General features: G+C 42.2%; 1 protein-coding gene across 1 annotated transcript in view; it reads right to left on the bottom strand.

Annotated features, from left to right (window-relative positions):
• The window catches only part of LOC140196859 (dedicator of cytokinesis protein 2-like), a 1,243,024-nt gene that overhangs the window by 303,711 nt on the left and 930,535 nt on the right, over positions 1–8,778 (bottom strand). The window lies entirely within an intron of this gene.

Below are 8,778 nucleotides of genomic sequence, written 5' to 3'. Positions count from 1 at the left end.
ATTCATTCTTTGGGGCACTCCTCTGTTTTCGTGGGTGGTTGTGAAGAAAAAAAGCATTTCTCTGACATTAAATTGTACCTTTGAAAGTTGGTGAAATTGGAGTATTGTGTGCAGTTCTAGTCTCTAGTCGCCTACCTATGTGAAAGATATCAATAAGATTAAAAGAGTCCAGATAATTCACAAGGATACTTCTGGGACTTGAAGACCAAGTTCATAGCAAAGGGTAGGACTGTGTTTCTTGGAGCACAGAAGAATGAGGTTTACAAAATTATGAGGAGTATAAGGTGTGTGAATGCAGACCATCCTTTTCCCCTCAGGTTGAATGAGACGAGAATCAGAGGTCATGCATCGGGGGGAAAGATGAATTAGTTAAGAGGAATCTGAGGCAGAACTTGTTCATGCAGAGGATGGTTCTAACAGCCATCAAAAGTGGTAAATGTGAGTTCAACTGTAACACTTAAAAGAAGTTTTGATAAATGGACAAGAGGGACAAGGAAAGCTATGGTCCAGGTGCAGGTAGATGGAATCAGAATCAGGTTTATTATCACCGGCATGTGACATGAAATTTGTTAACTTAGCCGCAGCAGTTCAATGCAATACATAATCTAGCAGACAGAGAAAAAATAAAACATAATAATAAACAATTAAATCAATTATGTATATTGAATAATTTTTTTTTAAATGTGCAAAAACAGAAATACTGTATATTTTAAAAACTGAGGTAGTGTCCAAAGCTTTAATGTCCATTTAGGAGCCGAATGGTAGAGGGGAAGAAGCTGTTCCTGAATTGCTGAGTGTGTACCTTCAGGCTTCTGTACCTCCTGCCTGATGGTAACAGTGAGAAAAGTGCATGCCCTGGGTGCTGGAGGTCCTTAATAACAGACGCTGCCCTTCTGAGACACTGCTCCCTAACGATGTCCTGGGTGCTTTGTAGGCTAGTGCCCAAAATGGAGCTGACTAGATTTACAACCTTCTGCAGCTTCTTTCAGTCCTGTGCAGTAGCCCCTCCATACCAGACAGTAATGCAGCCTGTCAGAATGCTCTCCACGGTACATCTATAGAAGTTTTTGAGTGTATTTGTTGACATATCAAATCTCTTCAAACTCCTGGTAAAGTATAGCCACTGTCTTGCCTTCTTTATGACTACATCGATACATGGGGACCAGGTTAGATCCTCAGAGATCTTGACACACAGGAACTTGATGGCAGAAGTCCAGGTCAGCACAGATGACGTGGGCTGAAGGATCTGTTTCTGTGTTCTATGACTCTAATATTGGCAATAATACACTTCTTCAAAAGAGGGTGGTGGGATCTGAGAAAGTAAATTACCTTTGTTTAACCTTGTCCAAAGTCTTACAATTGGGTAGTATGAGCATTTACTGTCTCATAGAACAGGCCAGTCTGATACTGTCAATTCTCCACCGTCGGTCTTAAACAGATCACCTCTGTCTCAGTAGTACAAGTACTAAACACTGAGCCACAGTTTGGACAGATTGGGAGTTCGGACAAAGAAGCAGCAGATGAAAATGTCCAGTTTTGCACTTTGGTAGGAAGAATAAAGGTGTAGACTATTTTCTAAGTCCTCCAAGAGGATCACAACTTCGTCATGGTTTAAAGGCTTCCTGTCTCAGCAACCCAGACAGCTACAGTATGTTGGCTGGAGTCAGGACTTTACGTGCAAACAAGGAAAAATCTACAGATGACAGAAATCAAAGCAATACACACAAAATGCCAGAGGAACTCAACAGGTCAGGAAAAGAGGCAACAATCAATGTTTCAGGCTGAGACCTTTCATCTCATCATCCTGATGAAGTGTCTCGGTCCGAAACGTCGACTATTTACTCTTTTCCATAGATGCTGCCCGGCCTGCTGAGTTTCTCCAGCATTTTGTGTGTGCTGCTTAGGACTTTTATGTTTTGGCTCTTAGTAGGGTCACCCATGCCAAACAGGTCAATGGGTAGAGAATAAACGAAGAGTGGTCCACCTGTCCTCCTGGTTCAAGGGTTCAACTCGGGGCTGACAACCCTGAAAGATAAATTGTTCTGTAAAACACAACTGTTACAGAAACAGCAATAAAGAATCTTCTACATCTGAGTGTGACAGTATTCTTGAGTCTCCACCCAGCACTTGCATGACTGACAGTAGTGAAAACTGAGAGGAAGCTACTGATACGATGAAGGAAGCCGTGAATACTGCCATAGATGGAGGACCTTCACTACTGCCCTAAATGCTAGTAAGCATTTTCTAAATGGGGAAAGAGTTCAGAAATTGGAGGTCCAGGAGCATTAATTCAGGACTCTCTTAATGTTAATTTGCAGGTTGAGTTACGAATAAGGAAGCTTTCATCTTGACAGAACTCAAACATAAAAATGAGAATGCACTGCTGAGGCTTTATAAGGTGCTGGTCAAACCGCATTTGGAATAGCGTAAGCAATTTTGGACCCTCTATCTAAAGGTGGTGAAGTGGAGATATGTTTCTACTAAAGGAGGTGTAAGGCACTCCTTCCCTCTACTAGTCTGCAGGTCACTCTTGGGAATGGAATACAGTGCCCATAAAAAGTATTCACCTCCCTTGGAAGTTTTATTGTTTTACAACACTGAATCACAGTGGATTTAATTAAGCTTTTTTTGGACACTGATCAACACAAAAAGACTCTTTCATGTCAAAGTGAAAACAGATGTCTACAAAATTATCTAAATTAATTACAAATATAAAGCACAAAATAATTGATTGCATAAATTTTCACCCCTTCAGGTCAGTATTTAGAAGATGTACCTTTGGCAGTAATTACAGCCTCCTCGGCACAGACTTACAGCTGTGCTATATTCTTTCCATTTCTTGATGATTGACTTAACTGTACTCCAAGGGATATTCAGTGACTTAGAAATTTTCTTGTATCCATCTCCTGACTTGTGCTTTTCAATAACCTTTTAGCAGAGTTGCTTGGAGTGTACTTTTGTCTTCATGGTATAGTTTTTGCCAGGATACTGACTCTCCAGCAGTTGGACCATCCAGCTACAGGGGTGTAATTTTACTACAATCAATTGTAACCCCTTGGCTCCACACAGGTGATCTCTATTTAACTAATTATGTCACTTCTAAAACCAACTGGCTGCACAAGTGATGGTTTTGTGTGTCATATTAAAGGAGGGGGGATACTTATACAATCAATTATTTTGTGTTTTATATTTGTAATTAATCTAGATAATTTTGTAGAGATCTGTTTTCACTTTGACACGAAAGAGTCTTTTTCTGTTGATCAGCGTCAAAAAAGCTGAACTAAATCCACTGTGATACAATATTGTAAAATAATAAAACATGAAACCTTCCAAGGAGGAGGGGGGGAATACTTTCTCTTAGCACTGTAGCACCTGCTTAGCCACTCCTGATCAGGGCCACATAAAGCCATGGGAGCAGGTGGTGGAGGGTCATATGAGCAACTGGTGTATTTCTTGGCCTCGTTATGCAAACACTGATGCCAGGCAGACCATCTCCAAAGATTATTGTTAATGGCTGGGGTCACCCATCTTGTAAAGACACTGCCCAGAAGGCAATGGCAAACCACTTCTGTAGAAAAACTGCCAAGAACAATCATGGTTGTAGACAATTATTGTCCATGTCATACAACATGGTACATAAAGAATGACAACATAAAAGCAACCATGTATGGCTGAGGCTTTATTAGGTTTTGGTCAGAGCATATTTGGGAGGAGCATAGGCAATTTTGTACCCCTTCTCCAATGAGGGTCCAGAGAATATTTGAAATAATGATCCCTGGAATGAAAGGCTTTATATACGAGGAGTATTTGATTGCTCTGGGTCTGTACTCAATGGAGTTCAGAAGAATGAGGTGGGAACTCATTGAAACCTAGCACATACTGAAGGTCTAGGCAGAGTGGACATGCAAAGCATGTTTCTATTAGCATAAAAGACTTGGATGTGAGAGAACAGCCTCAAATAAAGGGACATCCCTTTAACCGGAGAAATTTCTTCAGTCAAAGGGCAGTACATCTGTGGAATTCATTGGCACAGAAGGTTGCAGAGGCCAATTTAGTGAGTGTATTTAAGGCAGAGATTGTCAGTTTCTTGATTGGTAAGGAAGCTAAAGGTTAATGGGACAGGAGGGGGAATGGGATTGAAAGAAAATCAAACATAATTGAGTGGCGGAGCAGACTCAGTGGGCCAATTTAGCGATAAGTACTCAATCCAAGCAGAATATATAATCCAAGTTTTTTTCCCACTGTAGGTCAGACTAACGTCTTGATGCATAAGCTCTTCTTGGGTTTCCAGCCGAACGCGGCTGGAAGACTGAGAAGATTTTGTGTGTCATATACACTGTGAAAGCTCTAGATCTTTTTAAGGTCTTGATCTTCAAAAGGTGATGCCTCAAAAAGGCAGCAACCATCATTAAGGACTCCCATCAGCCAGGATATGTCCTCCTTTTCAAAGTCAAATTAAATTTATTATCAAATTATCTATATGCCACCATATGAAATATCAAGATTCATTTTCCTGTGGGCAATCACAATAAATACAAAAAGCAGAATAGAAGCAATGGAAGACCGCACCCAACGGGATGGACAACAACAAATGTGCAAAAGACAACAAACTGCAAGTACAAAACCAATAATAATAAATAAATTAGCAATAAATATTGAGAAAATGAGCTCTACAGTCCTTGAGGGTGAGTCCATAGGTTGTGGGAACAATTCAGCAATGGGGCAGGTGAAGTTGGAGTGAGGTTCAGGAGCCTGATGGTTGTGGGCTAATAACTGTTCCTGAACCTGGTGCTGTGAGTCCTGAAGCTTCTTTACCTCCTTCTCAGTGGCAGCAGCAAAAAAAGAACAAAACCCAGATGGTGGAGTCCCTGATTATGGATGTCACTTTTCTGCGATGACACTCCTTGTAGACGTGCTCAGTGGTGGGGAGAACTTTACCCATGATAGACTGGGCCTCTTTTTCTAGGCTTTTCTGTCCAAAGGTATTGGTGATTCCAAACAGGCTGTGATGCAACCAGTCAATATACTCTCCACCACACATCTATAGATGTTTGTCAAAGTTTTAGATGACATGCCAAATCTTCGCAAACTTCTAAGAAGGTAGAGGCACAGCAGTTACGTGCTGGACCGAGGACAGATCTTCTGAAATGATAACACTGAGGAATTTAAAGTTGCTGATAATCTTCACCTCTGATCTCCAGTTTCATCTTCCTGAAGTTAATAATCAGCTCGTTGGTCTTGCTGACATTGAGTAAAAGGTTGTTGTGGCACCACTCAGCCAGATTTTCAATCTCTCTCATATATGCTGATTCATCATCACCTTTGTTTCAGTCAGTGACAGTGTTGTCATCAGCAAACTTAAGTATGGTGTTGGAATTAGCCTCACAGTCATAAGTATAAACCAAGTAGAGCAGGAGCTAAGCACACAGTCTTGTGGTGCAAGGTGCTGATGGAAATTTGTGCGGGAGATGTTGTTGCCAATTCGAACTGAACTGACTGGGGTCCACGGGTACGGAAATTGAGGAACCAATTGCACAAGGAGGTATTGAGGCCAAGCACTTAAAGCTTATTAATTAGTTTCTAAGGGGATTATAGTACTGAATACTGAGCTATAGTCAATAAAGAGCATCTTGATGTATGCACCTTTGATGTCCAGATGTTCTGGGGCTGAGCAAAGTGCCAATAAAATGACATCTGCTGTTGCCCTCTTGTTCTGGTAGGCAAATTGGAGCGAATCCAAGTCACTTCTCAGGCAGGAGTTTATATGTTTCATCACCAACCTCTCAAAACGTTTCATCACTGTGGACAGCAGTCACTGAGGGAGGTGACCAAGTTCTTCTTAGGAACCGGTATAATTAAAGTCTGGTTGAAGCAGGTGGGTACCTCAGACCACTGAAGCAAGAGGTTAAAGATCTCAGTGAACACTCCAGCTAGTTGATCAGCACAGGTCTTTAGTACCCGGCCAGGTACCCCTCTGGGCTGGATGCTTTCCATGGGTTTACCCTCCTGAAAGATGCACTCACATTGGTCTCAGAGACTGAAATCACAGTGTCTTCGGGGCGCATGAAGATACCTTCATGTTTCATAGTTAAAGCAAAAATATAGTGCTCATCTGCGAGCAAAATCTTGTTGTCACCTATGTGGCTTGGATTCACTTTGTAGGAGGTGACAGCATTCAAGTCCTGCTGCGGCTGTCGAGCATCCTTCAGTGATTCCATTTTGGTCTGCAATTACCACTTCGCACATGAGATGGATTTCCGGAGATCGTACCAGGATGTCTTGTATTTCACTTGGTCCCCAATGATCTGGCCCTCAGCAGATTGTGGATCTCATGGTTCATCCAGGGCTTCTGGTTGGAGAAGACTTTGAATGATTTTGTGGGAACGCACTTAGTTACGACTGTTTTTATAAAGTCTGTAACCACCGTGGTGTATTCACTGAGATCTTCCCATGAGTCCTTGAACTCGGCACTGTCCACTGAATCAAAGCAGTACTGTAGCCACTCCTCTGACTCCTGCAACCACCTCTTCGTTGTCCTTATTTCTGAAGCCTTGCTCTTTAGCTTCTGCCTGTGTGCAGGCAGGAGGTGGGCAGCCAAGTGATCAGGTTTCCCGAAATATAGGCATAGAATGGTGGGATTCCTAATCATAGTATAGCAGTGGTTGAGTGTGTTGGTACCCCTGGAGCTGCCGGTGATATGTTGATGATAATTGGGCAGAGATTTCTTCAAACAAGCCTGACTGAAGTCCCTAACAATGATCTGAAAGGCTTGGGGTTTGCTGCTTCTTGTTTGCTGATGGTGGCACTCGGCCTTTGATGTTATGTAAACTGCGGTCAGAATCAAGGAGGAGAATTCTCTCGGTAAGTAGAACTGTTGGCACTTAATCATTAGATGTTCCATATTGGGGGGAACAGGAGTGTGATAAGACTGCTAAGTGCAAATTTCTCTTTGCTAACATCAAGGAGGTGGTATAGTAGGCTGAAGACACACACTGGATGTTTCAAAAGCTTCTTTCCGTCCGCCATCAAATTTCCAAATGGAAAATGAAACCATGTACTCTAGTTTTCTCTTTTTGCACTACTTATTCCATAGACTCACCACCCTCTAGCTCAGAGATTCCCAAACTGGGGTCCATGGACCCCTTGGTCCATGGAATAAAACCAATTGGGAACCCTTGGCTCGAGCTAAAGAAATTCCTCCTCATCTCTGTTTTAAAGGGAACCCCTCTATTCTGAGGCTGCACCCTCTGGTCCTCAACTTCTCCACTACAGGAAACATTCTCTCCACATCCACTCTAGGAGGCAATGAGCAGACCGTGAGTTGATCACATTGGATAGTACAATCTAATTCCTACTTTGCAAGGCGCTGGCCGCTCAGGAAGGGGAACAAAATGATGTTGTAGACATCATGGCAATCTGAGCAAATAGCCTGTAGTCAATGGAAGATAACAGGGTCAGAAGGAGAGGTATCAGTGTCAGGCTCAGCTCCACATTAAGTCTCTTTCTCTTCCCACACATACTGCCGCACCTGCTGAGTATTTCCAGCATTTTTTGTTTCCATTTTAGAATTCTAACATCTCCAGTTCTTTTATTTTTTGAATCTCAACACTATAATCATTGTTTTCGCCAGGTATCTTCTCTATATGACTTCAAAGAACCAATCAAAAACAGATAACATGGGAAAATAATCCTGGGGAAAAGATTTTTGAGAACTTTTATCTTGCATTGTTTGCGTCACGCTGAGAGTTCATTGCTCAGTTCTGCCATCTACCCTACAGGAAAAATGTAGAAGATTGCCGGAGCTGTCAAAAAAGATTTTTGAGGCCCTTAACACCACCATGAGTTAATAGTTATAAGGACAGGCTGAAACAGACCATGGCTATTTCAGTGTCTTGAACCTGATTAAGTCTTTGAAATTATGAATGTGTTTGACAGGGTTGATGTGAAGAGAATGTTTCCACTTGGGAGAGAGTTCAGTACTGGGGCCACAATGCAAGGAAGTTTCTGATAAATCCTTCCTGAATGGTCCGGTTTGAAGAACATGTAGAAGAACAATCACCTCTTATCAACATCAAGCCTGCGAGGAACTTAAAAAAAAAGTCAACAGGGAGAACCAAACTGAGACTAGGAACAGCTCGAAATGTAGGGTGGAGAGCAAACTGACGTACTGTGAATCAGTATTAAACCAGTCCCTGCAATGAGATTCAGGTCACCTCAGGCTCCAGAAATGTAAAGGTCGTGCAGGATGGACTGCTGAAAGCCTCAGGCTGAGCTGTCAACAAGGCTGCCCGTCTTATATCGCACACTGGTGAAACCACGACAGGCAGGGCATGAAGATGCCTTCATGGACTTGACCTCCACACATAGCGAGAAAAAAATATCAACAGTAAATCGCTGGGCCAACAGGTCATGTCAAACTCTCTAAGTCAGCAAGACTATTGTCTCACTGTCTGATGGTAAAGGTCATAATAAAGAAGGCTTCCTGGCCAATACCCTTGAAAGTGAAAAGAAAAATAGACTATCACATCTCCAACAGCTGTTACATACACTCAGTGGCAACTTTAATAGGTACACATGTACATCTGCTCATTAATACAAATATCTAATCAGCCCATCGTGTGGCAGCAACTCAATGTAGACGTGGTCAAGGGGTTCACTTATTGTTCAGGCCAAACATCAGAAGTGTGATCTAAGTAACTTTGATCGTTGGTGCCAGACGGGGTGGTTTGAGTATCTCTGAAACTGCTGATCTCCTGGGATTTTCACTCACAACCATCT

Source organism: Mobula birostris, chromosome 4 (assembly GCF_030028105.1).
Source record: "Mobula birostris isolate sMobBir1 chromosome 4, sMobBir1.hap1, whole genome shotgun sequence".
Taxonomy (NCBI): domain Eukaryota; kingdom Metazoa; phylum Chordata; class Chondrichthyes; order Myliobatiformes; family Myliobatidae; genus Mobula; species Mobula birostris.
The sequence above is the reverse complement of the archived record's forward strand: the minus strand, read 5'-3'. Positions and strand labels throughout refer to the sequence as shown.